The sequence below is a fragment of the Stegodyphus dumicola genome, chromosome 4, assembly GCF_044657685.1.
Source record: "Stegodyphus dumicola isolate Sdum_Otavi_A_Nest chromosome 4, ASM4465768v1".
Taxonomy (NCBI): Eukaryota; Metazoa; Arthropoda; class Arachnida; order Araneae; family Eresidae; genus Stegodyphus; species Stegodyphus dumicola.
This window is the reverse complement of record NC_140771.1, coordinates 70,658,105-70,670,395: the sequence shown is the minus strand read 5'-3', so window position 1 is coordinate 70,670,395 and position 12,291 is coordinate 70,658,105. Positions and strand designations below refer to the sequence as shown.

Sequence of the window (12,291 nt, the reverse complement as noted above, 5' to 3'; positions counted from 1 at the left end):
TTAAGAGCCGTAATTTTGTCTCATCTACAAGTATCCAAAAATCTGTTTACAATACTTTTGTTTTTTAATTGTAGATCACACAGAAAATCAATTATTTCATTTCTAGATCAGTAGTAAACTTTTTATTTAACACATGTGCAATCTATTACAATACTTCATAAATATTAAGTGTTGGCAAATGGATTTAAAATGAAAGAAGTACTGTGCCAAATTTTACAAAAATTAGAAAAATCCAATTTCATTATTTCGAAACTCAACTAGAGATTTTCAGCTTGTTTAACTGTTTCAATTTTTTTATACTCTTTGATACAGTTCTCCAAGTTTCTAAGGTGGCAAAAGTTACATTCATTTATTTAGGACAACCACAAATTTTATTTAATTTGATACTTCATATTAACATAATGAGCCTTTTATTTGTCCTGAAGTTCAAGATTTATTTACTCGTTTTGATTTTATGACTGTAAGAAAGGCTAAATCAGATAACTAGCTATGATCATTAACCCCTTAACTGCCGCGGGCGTATATATACGCCTTGCTCAGCCGATGCGTTAACTGCCCCAGGCGTATATATACGTCCTTCCAAACTGCTATTATTTGCTTTGCGCTGCTATACCTAAAATTATTCGCAAAGTTAACGCATCGGCTGCGCATCTGGGGGGCAGTTAACGCATCGGCTGAGCAAGGCGTATACGCCCGCGGCAGTTAAGGGGTTAAGTTGTTGGATTCAAATGACACGTAGTTTGTATTTTACACATACTTTCATTTAATTTTATTTACTTAATGTTTTTGGCCAATAATAATTATTGTTGCTTTGTTTCTTAGAAGTAGCAACAGAGCAACTTATAGAATTAGCACGAAATAGGTGCCTGTAGCAGTAAAAAGCTTATTGAAAGAATTTTTTATTATTTACAGGAGTGATGTATTTTTAAGATCCAAACCTATTTTCAACAATAAAAAAATACTTTAGAATATGTTTATGAATCTCTAGAGTGCATGCTACAGTGGTCAAAGTTCTTCACAAGTTTCTCTTCTGGATTCTAAAAATTGTTTTATCTTTGAAAAAAGCTCTAAAAATTGTTGTAGGCTTTTCCCTTACTACGCAATATAATTTGAGGATGTTACATTGAAGTTCCATATTCAACAACAAGTTCACCAATCAGTACTTTGAACAGATATGGCACCAACAGCATTTACAGTTTCTGGAACAACTTTGATCATATGACCATAACATAGAACTTTTTTACATAATGCCTGCTGATATATGTTGCAATGGCAGTCAAAACAGATTGCAAGTCAAAATCATTCTTACATAATGTGATGAAACCAACAGCAGAATACACCATCATAGATGCACTGTCTGTTGTTATACGCCAAGTTTTTGAAAAGGAAGATTAATTTCAGTTACATGATTTTTTAAAGCTTGGTATATGTCCATTCCTCGTGTTCTGCCTTTTAATTGCAAAACTGATAGCATATATTCCTTTACTGAGCAGTTTCTAAAGATAATCTTTACAAAATTAATTACTTAAGCTACACTGCACATAGCTGTTCATTTATCCCACAGTAAATTTAATAAAATGCATTTTTGTAAGTTATCTTTTACTTGCTGACATTTTTATACATAGCTTCTATTCTGCTAGTGATGGAATTTCTGAATAACATTGGTTTCAGTAAAACTGTTTCAGCTAGAAAACCTTCAATGGTAAGAAGTTCGTCTTTCACTTTGTTATGGTATAACAATCCCATTATGTGTGATAGTCACAGAACACCTAAGAGAAATGGCAAAGCCTTATAAAGATATAAAAACAGGAGCAAGCTGAGCACAGAAAAACGGACTTTTTGTTCATCATCGGATGAACAAAAACTGCCCACCATTAAAGCTTAAATCGCCCTCTAGTGGGCGATAAGAGACCAAGTTGACTATCCCTGATTTAGATGGTGGGATGATTTCATGGACAGCTTTCTAAGGAAAATTGGCTTTTACCTATATTATACATGGAGCACAAAAGCACTTTTGTAAACAGCTTGTTCACCTGTATCCGAAGCCGAGTTAAACTAGTAAGATTCAGAGACTCAGCTGCTCGTAAGTCTTTTGCTTTCCTCCAAATTTAGCTGGTAAGAAATGCCGTTAAATAAAAGCCCTATTGAAAAACAGTTTAGTAGTACACTTAAAATTAGGAAGAAAAGCAACCTTAAGTTTGTGTTGATTTTGAATAAAATTTTTCTTATTTAAAATGAACACTACTATAAGCTGTAGGTATGCAATAAATTAAATTTTAATTTACGTGATAAAGAAGACATTTACATTGATAAAAAAACAGCAATATGACTGCTTCATAACTATGAAATAAATGCAGTTGATATATCAAATACTTCTGAATATAAACAAATTCATGAATAAGCTGAAAGGTAAGATTTTCCCATGAAATTCAGACAAAATTAGAAACCTGTGTGTAAGCTGAATTTAAAATAGTTACATAAATCCAGCTATATATTGCAAAAAATCAGTCTAATTAAATCAGATTTACTATATGAAAAATCGCTTCATCTATTTGAAAAACAGACCACAGGTGATAAGTATGATCATTTAAAAAATGTTGCATCAAGTAATGCTTTAGTCAGAACCAATGATAATGGACTGGTAATATTAATGAAACTAGAGGATCATGACATTCATCAGGAGCCGAATGTAATAGAGAAGAAGTTCTGAGAATTGTCGGAAAATTCCAAACTGGATACCAATATTGAGAAATCCATTTAATGTACAATGCGTTTAAATAAAATAAAATTGCCCACCAGTAGATAAGCAATAAAAACAGCTGAACTTTGGTACTTCAGTCCGGAGTTCGAGTCCTAGCAAATAGAACTGCATTGGTGTTTTCATGATTTTGCTCATGTGATCTACGAGGGCCATCCAGGAAGTAGATTAAGTTTCCGTCTGTGTCCGCTAGGGGCGGGGCTAGCGCGGCCATCTTGGGGTCAGAGCGTTGCGCAGCTCAGTCTGCATCTAGCCGTGCTAGTGAGAGGTTCGTGCTGTGCTCCGTTCAGATACTGTGACGGTTTGAAATGTCTGCGTTAATTGAAAATCCCGCGAGCTGCGAGGTGCGCTCAGTAATAAGGTTTCTGACTGCAAAAAACTGTAAACCGATAGAAATCTATCGGCAGCTTCGTGAAGTGTATGGGGACAACATTATCACTGAAGGTGGAGTGCGTCAGTGGGTCATAAGATTTCAAAATGGCCGAACCAATGTTCACGACGAAGATCGAAGTGGGAGAGCCAGCATAGTGACCGCCGAACTTCTCGAAAAAGTCGATGCTAAAGTCCGTGAAAATCGAAATTTCACAATAACGGAACTTTCTTTGAGTTTTCCACAAATTTCGCGAAGTTTGTTGCACGAAATCATCAGCGAAAAGCTTGGTTACCACAAGTTTTGTGCAAGATGGATTGTAAAAATCTTGACAGAGGACCACAAAAATCAGCGAATGGCTGCAGCGTTGAACTTTTTGGACGCTTACCATAAGGATGGTGACTCTTTACTCGATCGCATCGTTACTGGTGACGAAACATGGGTGAAACATGTGAACTGTGAAACAAAATTGCAATCAATGCAGTGGGGGCACACAAGTTCTCCCCAAAAACCCAAGAAATGCATGCAAACAATGTCGGCAAGGAAGATGATGGCGACTGTTTTTTGGGACAGAAAAGGTGTAATTTTGGTGGACTTCCTGGAAAGAGGCACTACAATAAACTCTCAAAGGTATTGCCAAACTCTCCAAAAACTCAGAAGAGCAATTCAAAACAAGCGCAGAGGAATGTTGAGCTCTAAGATCTTGTTGATTCACGACAACGCCCGGCCCCACACGGCAAATGTCACTCGTAAAGTTCTTGAATCTTTTAAGTGGGAGTTGTTTCCTCATCCGCCGTACAGTCCCGACCTGGCACCGAGCGACTTCCACCTATTCCCAGCAATGAAGAAGTGGCTGGCTATGCAGCGTTTTGATGACGACGCACAGCTGCAAGAAGAGGTAACGAAGTGGTTGAAGGCGCAGGCGGCCGAATTTTTCGACGAAGGAATTTCCAAGCTCGTACATCGCTACGATAAATGCCTTAATTTGTATGGTGACTATGTAGAAAAGTAGTATTTGAGTGTGGCTTTCATCTGTATATAATAAAATTTGTTTCCTATACTTTGTTTATTTTTTTATTCCAAAACGTAATCTACTTTCTGGATAGCCCTCGTATAACCTAAAATGATCTATAATCCGGACCTCAAAGCCGCAAACTTTTTTTTCTTGTATGCTTTACGCATGCGTGTTTAGCACAAAAAACGAAGCAATTTAAACAACTTACATTGAAAGAAATGTTTAATAATGTAAACAAATAAATATAAAGCTTTTTTTTTGTAAATTTTGATACCCTTTAGATCATAATTTTTCTTTATTTCATAAATTACGGTTTCATATTTTTAATTGCATAATTTCTGCATGCCATCTTACTAGATTTAAATTGATGATCTATAATCTGGATAAACCCCTAATCTGGAATCACCTGACGAGTCTGGATTACGGACTTTGCACTGTATCACAATCTTCATGCAATTCTCATAGCATACTATCGTAATTTCCAGAGGAAAGGCTGCCTCAGCGTAAAGTCGCAATAGATTAAAGTGCGCGTGACATCTTCACGGCCGTATAGATGCAAAATCTCGACCTATGTCCTGATACAGTCAAAAGTCGTTAATCCGGACTCGTCGGTACTTCAGCAATTACGGATTATCGATTTTTCCGGATTATAGATCATCAGTTTAAATCTGGTAAGATGGCATGCAGAAATTATAAAATTAAAAATATGAAACCGTAATTTTTGAAATAAAGAACAATTATGATCTAAAGGGTATCAAAATTTACAAATAATAAAAGTTTAATATTTATTTGTTTACTTTATTAAACATTTCTTTCAATGCAAGTTGTTTAAGTTGCTTCGTTTTTTACGTGATCATACATTCTCTTTAATTCTATAAACAGACATAATTTCTTGTTCAGTTACAAAGTTCCACTGTTCAAGTCCTATAATTGCTGTGTCCACGGACTAATTTTAATTTATCAATCGACATTTTTTTGTTTTCAATAATTTCTCTTACTTTCTTCGCTATCGGAAGCGAATTATAATGACGAGGAATTTGATTTAAATCATATCAAAGACGGAGTACATCAAGATGAAATACTACATTTAGTAAGGAATTATAAGCCAAATAAAATAACATCTGCCCTGAAGATAAGGATAGTGCTGACAGATCAACTTCCAATTCATCGTGCGCACGCCGCGGCGTTAAAGATAAACAAAGTTTAGATAAACAAATGTTAAAGTATAGATAAACAAAGGATATGCCTTTATCCAATTTTTGCAGCACTTTTTGTTTAATGAACTTCGAAATATACTTTCGCTTTGTAAATCCTTTACATATTAGTAAATATATATCAGAAATTCTATTTGACATAATCGAAAGTTCAAGCTTACTTTTATAAAATTGCTCTAACAGTTTGCAAAAAATAATAAGCCGGATCCAATTCGAAGATTAAGGAACAATGCAATCTGCAACATTAACTGAAATAGATAATTAGATAATTTTAGCTTAGCTTATACCGTCCGTTATAAATTAAACGCGCACAAGCATATTCGCAGCCGTAAAGGTCAACGCGACGCATGCACAGAAAGTTTGTAGCTTTGAGGTCCGGATTATAGATCATTCCGAATTATGGGTGTCCGAATTAACGACTTTTGACTGTATATGACATATCAGTTAAGAAAAATGCAAGAAATGAAACCATAACTCAAAAATAAATTAAAGGTAAGAAATGTTAAAAATATATTTACGTTCACGAATATACTTATATTTACCCACTAAAGAAGTCCATATTTGTAATACTCAGACTATATTATAAAACATGTTGCTACAACAAAATATTAAATTTGGATGACAAAAGGAAATTTTAAATTTTACTTGCAAAAGGAATTACAGCAAACTATACATCATATGAAGCCATCAAAATCTGATTCTTCACTATCTGAATTAAAAAGATTTAGTAAATCCTGATCTAAGTCTTTCAGATCGTCACATTCATCCTCTTGGTTTACAGTCTCTTTATCTAAGGATATAATTTCAGCTTTGAACCCTGTTATTATTGACGATGTTTTTACCGATTTCCACGCACTTCCTACACACTTTGCAACTTCTTCATAAGATGCTCTACACATTTTACCGCTTTTGGTATACGTATGCAATCCTTCACTCATCCAATACTCCCATCGCTTTCGGACTTCAGCTTTGAAGGATTTATTACCTGACAAATCTAATGGTTGTAAGATTTTTGTCAAACCACCAAGAATTATTGCTACAGTCGTAGACAGTTTTTGACATCTTGTGTTCACTGACTCAAGTAAATGAGCACGCATGGAATCCATTATCAATAACCCTTTTGGTTGGAAAAAAGATCTCTTACGAGACTACCAAACTTTTTGTAGCCACTCATACACGATTGTTTCGCACATCCAGCCATTCTTGTTTGCATAAATAATTACGTCATTAGGAAAATCTCCCTTTGGAATACTTTTTCGTTTAAAAATTATCATCGGCTTTAGCTTGTCACCATTTGAGGCACAAGCTAACACACACGTAAATGATGTTCTTTCATGCCCCCTCGTAAGCACAGATACAGATTTTGCACCAGTTTCATCAACAGTTCTGTTTGCAGGACAGTCGAAAGCTAATGGCGTTTTATCCATATTTATTATCCGTGACCAAAGAATTTTTTTTTTTTTTTTGTCAATAATATCTGTCACATATTTTAGAAAAGATGCCTTTTTATCCTGCCAGTCCATTGGTAATTGTTGCCCGACTGTTGTTCTACTACGCACAGAAATATTTTTTCTTTTCATAAATCTGCTACACCTCCTTTGAAATCATTTATGTTCATTCGTTTTGCTATAAATTTTGCTTGTAAGCGAATTTTTACAGTCGAAATTGCCATTACCTTTCTTCGTTGCTCCTTTATCCAGTTTGCAAGGTCGTCCTCCAGATTCGGCCACCTTACAGTACCACTTCTTTTGGTTTGTTTCTGTTGTGGCATATATTTAAATTCTTCTTTTTCAGTTCTCCAACATCGAATACATCTCTCGTCCACTTCAAACTCTGTAGCTGCTGCTCTATTTCCAGTATGTGAAATTACATCAAGCTTAAAACCAGCAGTATAGCTTCTGTGCCGTTTAGGTGGCATTTTCAAAAATTTTCCACTCCCTTCTTACTTAAAAACTATCCAACAAATACCCAAACTGATGAGATCTGTATCTGGCAAAATGCCACGAAAAATCGATTCATGCTGAAGGGAAAATATGTCAGAGTTTGTTATTGCGAGGCAGGTGGAGTCGTGTCCGCCTTTGAAAAAAATTGCAGAAAAGGCAGGGTTGAGGAGAGGATGGCTCCTGGAAGATTCATCGAATGGCAGAGGAGAGAGACTATTTAAAATGATGAGAATGCTGACTTGAAAGGGGGGAAGAATGTTATTGTTCTGAGATCCCGTTTAGGGTGAATAAGGCACGTAAGTCCGTTCAAGGGAAAGAATGTAAACCAAATGAAGTTCACAGAAAGCAAATAAGTGGTCTTTTGTGTGGGAACAGCACCAGTCTATGTACAATGACAAGGCCATCCAAACTATGTACAATGACAATGTTATTCAAACTATGTACAATGACCATCATAGGAAATATTTTATTTTTAGTGAACCTAAACTCTGCATGGGTAGAAACGCCATACCCGCTGAAAATTTAAGTTTTAAACATGTAAACGCCGTGACGTTTCTTCCGGAAATTACAGTAAATTACTTTCAATAGTTTTTTCTCCACTTTGAAACACTGTTGAATTAAAATAAAATCCACAGTACATATCAAGCAAACACTTCAGATTGAGTTTGCAGTATTATATACACTTTTTATGGATATCTACAACATATATGTGGCAGATGTAGATGCATGTAAGAAGATAAATGTTATAATAAAAAGTAATTATTTTTAACAGTTATATTAGCCAAATTCCCCTCCCACCTGCAAAGGTCTAAAAAAACATGGTGCTTATGTATTATCCTGTCAACAGCAAAACTGCTATCAAGCAGTTTCAGCACTAATTATGGATAGCATAATTCAGCACTAATTATGGATAAGTGTAACATCATAACATTTGTGGTTTTATGTAAACCTAACTGATTATCAATAAGATGCTTTCTTTAAATAATTATGAAATAAATGTTATTTCTGTATTTTTTTCTTGCATTTTGGAAAAAATAATTAAAATTTGGGACTTGTCTTATAAAGAACAGCAAGCAGTTATTAATTTCAAAGTTATGGGATCCCACCATAAAAAAGTGTGCATTAATGAACACAATATGGTACTTTTATTTGAAAAGGCATTAACAATGGTAATGCAACATTTGTGCCAGTACTCCAGTTCATTTACAGCTGTTCAAAAGAATTAACTGTTACTAAATGGGAAAAAGAACAACTAGAAAGGGTCAATAGACAGTAAAACAGATTGAAATAATAACAGTACTTATGTATTATCACAGCCACCTTAGTACAAGTCGCTAAATTTTACAGAAGGTGCAAAACTCTAGCAGCCATGTGCATAAAGGGGCTATCATATCTAGCAATATGTGCGGCTAAGTGGGGCATTTCTGAGAGATGAGATTCTAGTAGCAATGGTTTAAGCAGGAGGTTTCCGAGAAACGTTCCATCTAGCTGACGAGGGGATGTTCTGGCTATGAGGAGCATTTTGAAACTTTTCCGAAAATGTTTTGTTCGCAGCCGTGTTTCATGTAGAGACCAACCAGTCAGATGAAAGTTCTGCTTCTGAAGGATCATGAAAGGCTGCAACTGCGAGATCTTGAACAATGGAAAAAGAAGCCGATTTAATTCAAGAAATATGGAAAAAGGCGTATATACATTGCTGTCTAAGTCATTTTTAAAATGTTTATATATTCATTAAATTTATAATCGTGAAAATTTCAGAGTAGACAATATTTTAAGACATGCTTGGTGATGATGTGCTGTTTCTGGTGATTTGTTTACAAATTATTCGTCGCCAAATTTTATGTATTTCATGCTGATCATGCGAAATGAAATGTTATTGTTATATAATAGAATTTTTTATTAAGGTGAATAATTTTTTAAAATCTGTATGTACATGCACGACTTTACTTTTCTGCTAATTACTTTTACTACTTTTAAATTGAAATTACATAATCAGCAACATACTGTAAAAAATTAAGGTGCGTAAAAAAGGAAAATGCAGATTATGTAATAATGAGGATGCACATTACATTTGCATGATATTATCTTCATGTTATTAAAAAAATGCTTTTTAGATTATAAATACATTAAGAAATATATTTTTGTTATAAATACAGTCAAAAGTCGTTAATTCGGACACCCATAATCCGGAACGATCTGTAATTCGGACCTCAAAGCTACAAACTTTCTGCGCATGTGTCGCATTGATAGGCGTATAGGCATAGGCGTTTATGCATGGTGTAAGACCTTTATGGCTGCGCATAATACATTAAACGCATGTGCGTTTAATGTATAACCGACGGTATAAGCTAAAATTATCTAATTATCGATTTCAGTTAATGTTGCAGATTGCGTTGTTCCTTAATCTTCAAATTGGATCCGACTTATTTTTTGCAGACTGTTAGAGCTATTTTATACTCCTTTTATAATTATATACTTTAAGTAAGCTTGAACTTTCGATTATGTCAAATAGAATTTCCGATGCTGGAGCTCCCAAAGGATCTACAAAACAAAAGTATGTTTCGATGTCCTAAAACAAAAAATGGATAAAAGCATATCCTTTGTTTCTCTAACCATTCCGAAACCTGTTTATCAATTTCACGCTGCTCAGCGCACGGGGAAGGGGGGGAACGCCGCTGGGCGCAATGAATTGCAAGTTGATCTGTCAGCACTATCCTTATCTTCAGGACAGATTTTTTTATTTTATTTGGCTTATAATTCCTTACTAAATGTAGTATTTCATCTCGATGTACTCCGCCTTTGATATGATTTAAATCAAATTCCTCGTCATTATAATTCGCTTCCGATAGTGAAGAAAGTGAAACAGAGGTTATTGAAAACGAAAAAATTTTGATTGACAAATTAGTCGGTATTCTCGACACAGCACTTATAGGACTTAAACAGCAGAACTTTGTAATTGAACAAGAAATTATGTCTGTTTATAGAATAAAAGAGAAAGTATTATCACATAAAACAAAGCAACTTAAACAGCTTACATTGAAAAAAATATTTAATAAAGGAAACAAATAAATATTAAGCTTTTTTTGTAAATTTTGATACCATTTAGATCATAATTGTTCTTTATTTCATAAATTACGGTTTCATATTTTTAATTTTATAATTTCTGCATGCCATCTTATGAGATTTAAACTGATGATCTATAATCCGGAATCGCCGAAGTCTTGACGTGTCCGGATTAACGAATTTTGACTGTACTACATAGCGAAACATCGGAAATTTATAGATTTATTATTATGAATGATAAAAACATTTGCATATACATTCATTAACATAAATCTTATTCATTACATTAATACTAATAAACATTACATCAACAACTTCATAACCATTGCATCTCTCTCTCTATGTGTATGTAAATATGTGACTTATTAGATTTGCATGAATATATATATATGTATGAATACAAAAATGAACATTGCCAAAAGTTTTATTAGAAGTTACTTCTAATTCATATAACGATCATGTAATTGGCAGCAACTGTAGTCATCAGTTCTTTGCACATTATCATGGATATGGAATACACAGTTGCAAAATAATTGAAGTGCATTTTGTGCATTAGGCTAGTCATTAAAATTCCCACATTTGAACATAACCTTTGCATTTGTACTTTACTTGGGAATTAAAAAACTGAGCAAGTAGCTTATATGAAATATTTAACGTTTTGGGGCTAAAATAAGCATTTTTCACTCATCATGAAACATATCAGTAAATGATATTATATTGTGTACATAAAAGAGTTATTAAATAAATGTATGGATACAAAAATACTGTTTACAATAATAAAAATCAGAAATAATGAAAAATCACTGAATGTACGATGTAAAAGTATTTACAAAAATATATACAACAGATAATTACAAGAATCGCAGTAAAAAATATACGATTTAAGAGTAACAATTAATGTTATAACACATGTCATTCCGCCAAGGTATTGAGCCAACAGTATTAAAATAATTATAAAATATATTTTGTATATACACGGAATTTGAAAGCAAACGTTTCTTTTGCCAATCTGAGCGATAACTGATTCCTGTTTAGCTTTCAAGTCTGTTTATCAAGTGAAAATGGTAACCCGGTTTCATGAAACGCAGTTCCGAGAAATGTTTCTTTCAACATTGTGTTCCGGCAATGAATAGTATATGTGATAGGAGTTTAACGATTCGTCAAACAATCATGCACATAAAATCCTTCAGTTAAGCAGCCTCATTATTTTCACATGCTTTTAGTTGCATCACCAATTCCTAATCCAGTGGTTTTTTTTTACAGAAAATCACAATATCTTTTGCCTTAAACTCAATTTTAAAATACAAATTTGTGGAATTTGTCAGCAATGGAAGAAACTGTGGTAACATTTCTGAAGAAAAGCAATATTTTTTGCAAAATTAATAAAGAGAATAATGATGAGAAACATTGATGATATTCGCCCATTTACAATATAGTTTGGCAATCTTTTAAAAATAATATATGAAAACTGCCAAATACTTACATCCGATAAGTAACTTTTACATTTTCATCTGTAAAAAATAATCAAGGTGGTTTCATTAATACATAAATATCTAATAACTTGCAAGAAGTCTGCATTCATAGCGAAACAGTACTTCCAGCAGAACTAGAAGTTATTAATCTGGTAAAATAAAAAATTGTAATTTGTATTGTCAAATACATCAAATAAAGAATGCTGTGCAGCAGTTCATTAAATAAAGAGTCATCAGTTCATTCAGAATTTTGCAGGAACGACTGACACAACTTCAATGAGATTTCCAGCAACCTTCATGGTTCGGTGTAGCCAATTTCCTTGGTCAGTCAGGTAATATTTAAGTATTGAAAAAGTAACTGAGAACAACTGGAAAACACAATTTACTGCAATGTTACTTGCTGAACTGACAATTCTTTAAAAATTGTTAATAACCAGTCATATAATTATGAAGTTT

General features: G+C 33.7%; 1 protein-coding gene across 2 annotated transcripts in view; it reads right to left on the bottom strand.

The window, feature by feature from the left end:
* Positions 1-12,291, bottom strand: part of LOC118186025 (uncharacterized) — a 107,218-nt gene that overhangs the window by 67,258 nt on the left and 27,669 nt on the right. The gene's annotated exons all lie outside the window — the stretch shown is intronic.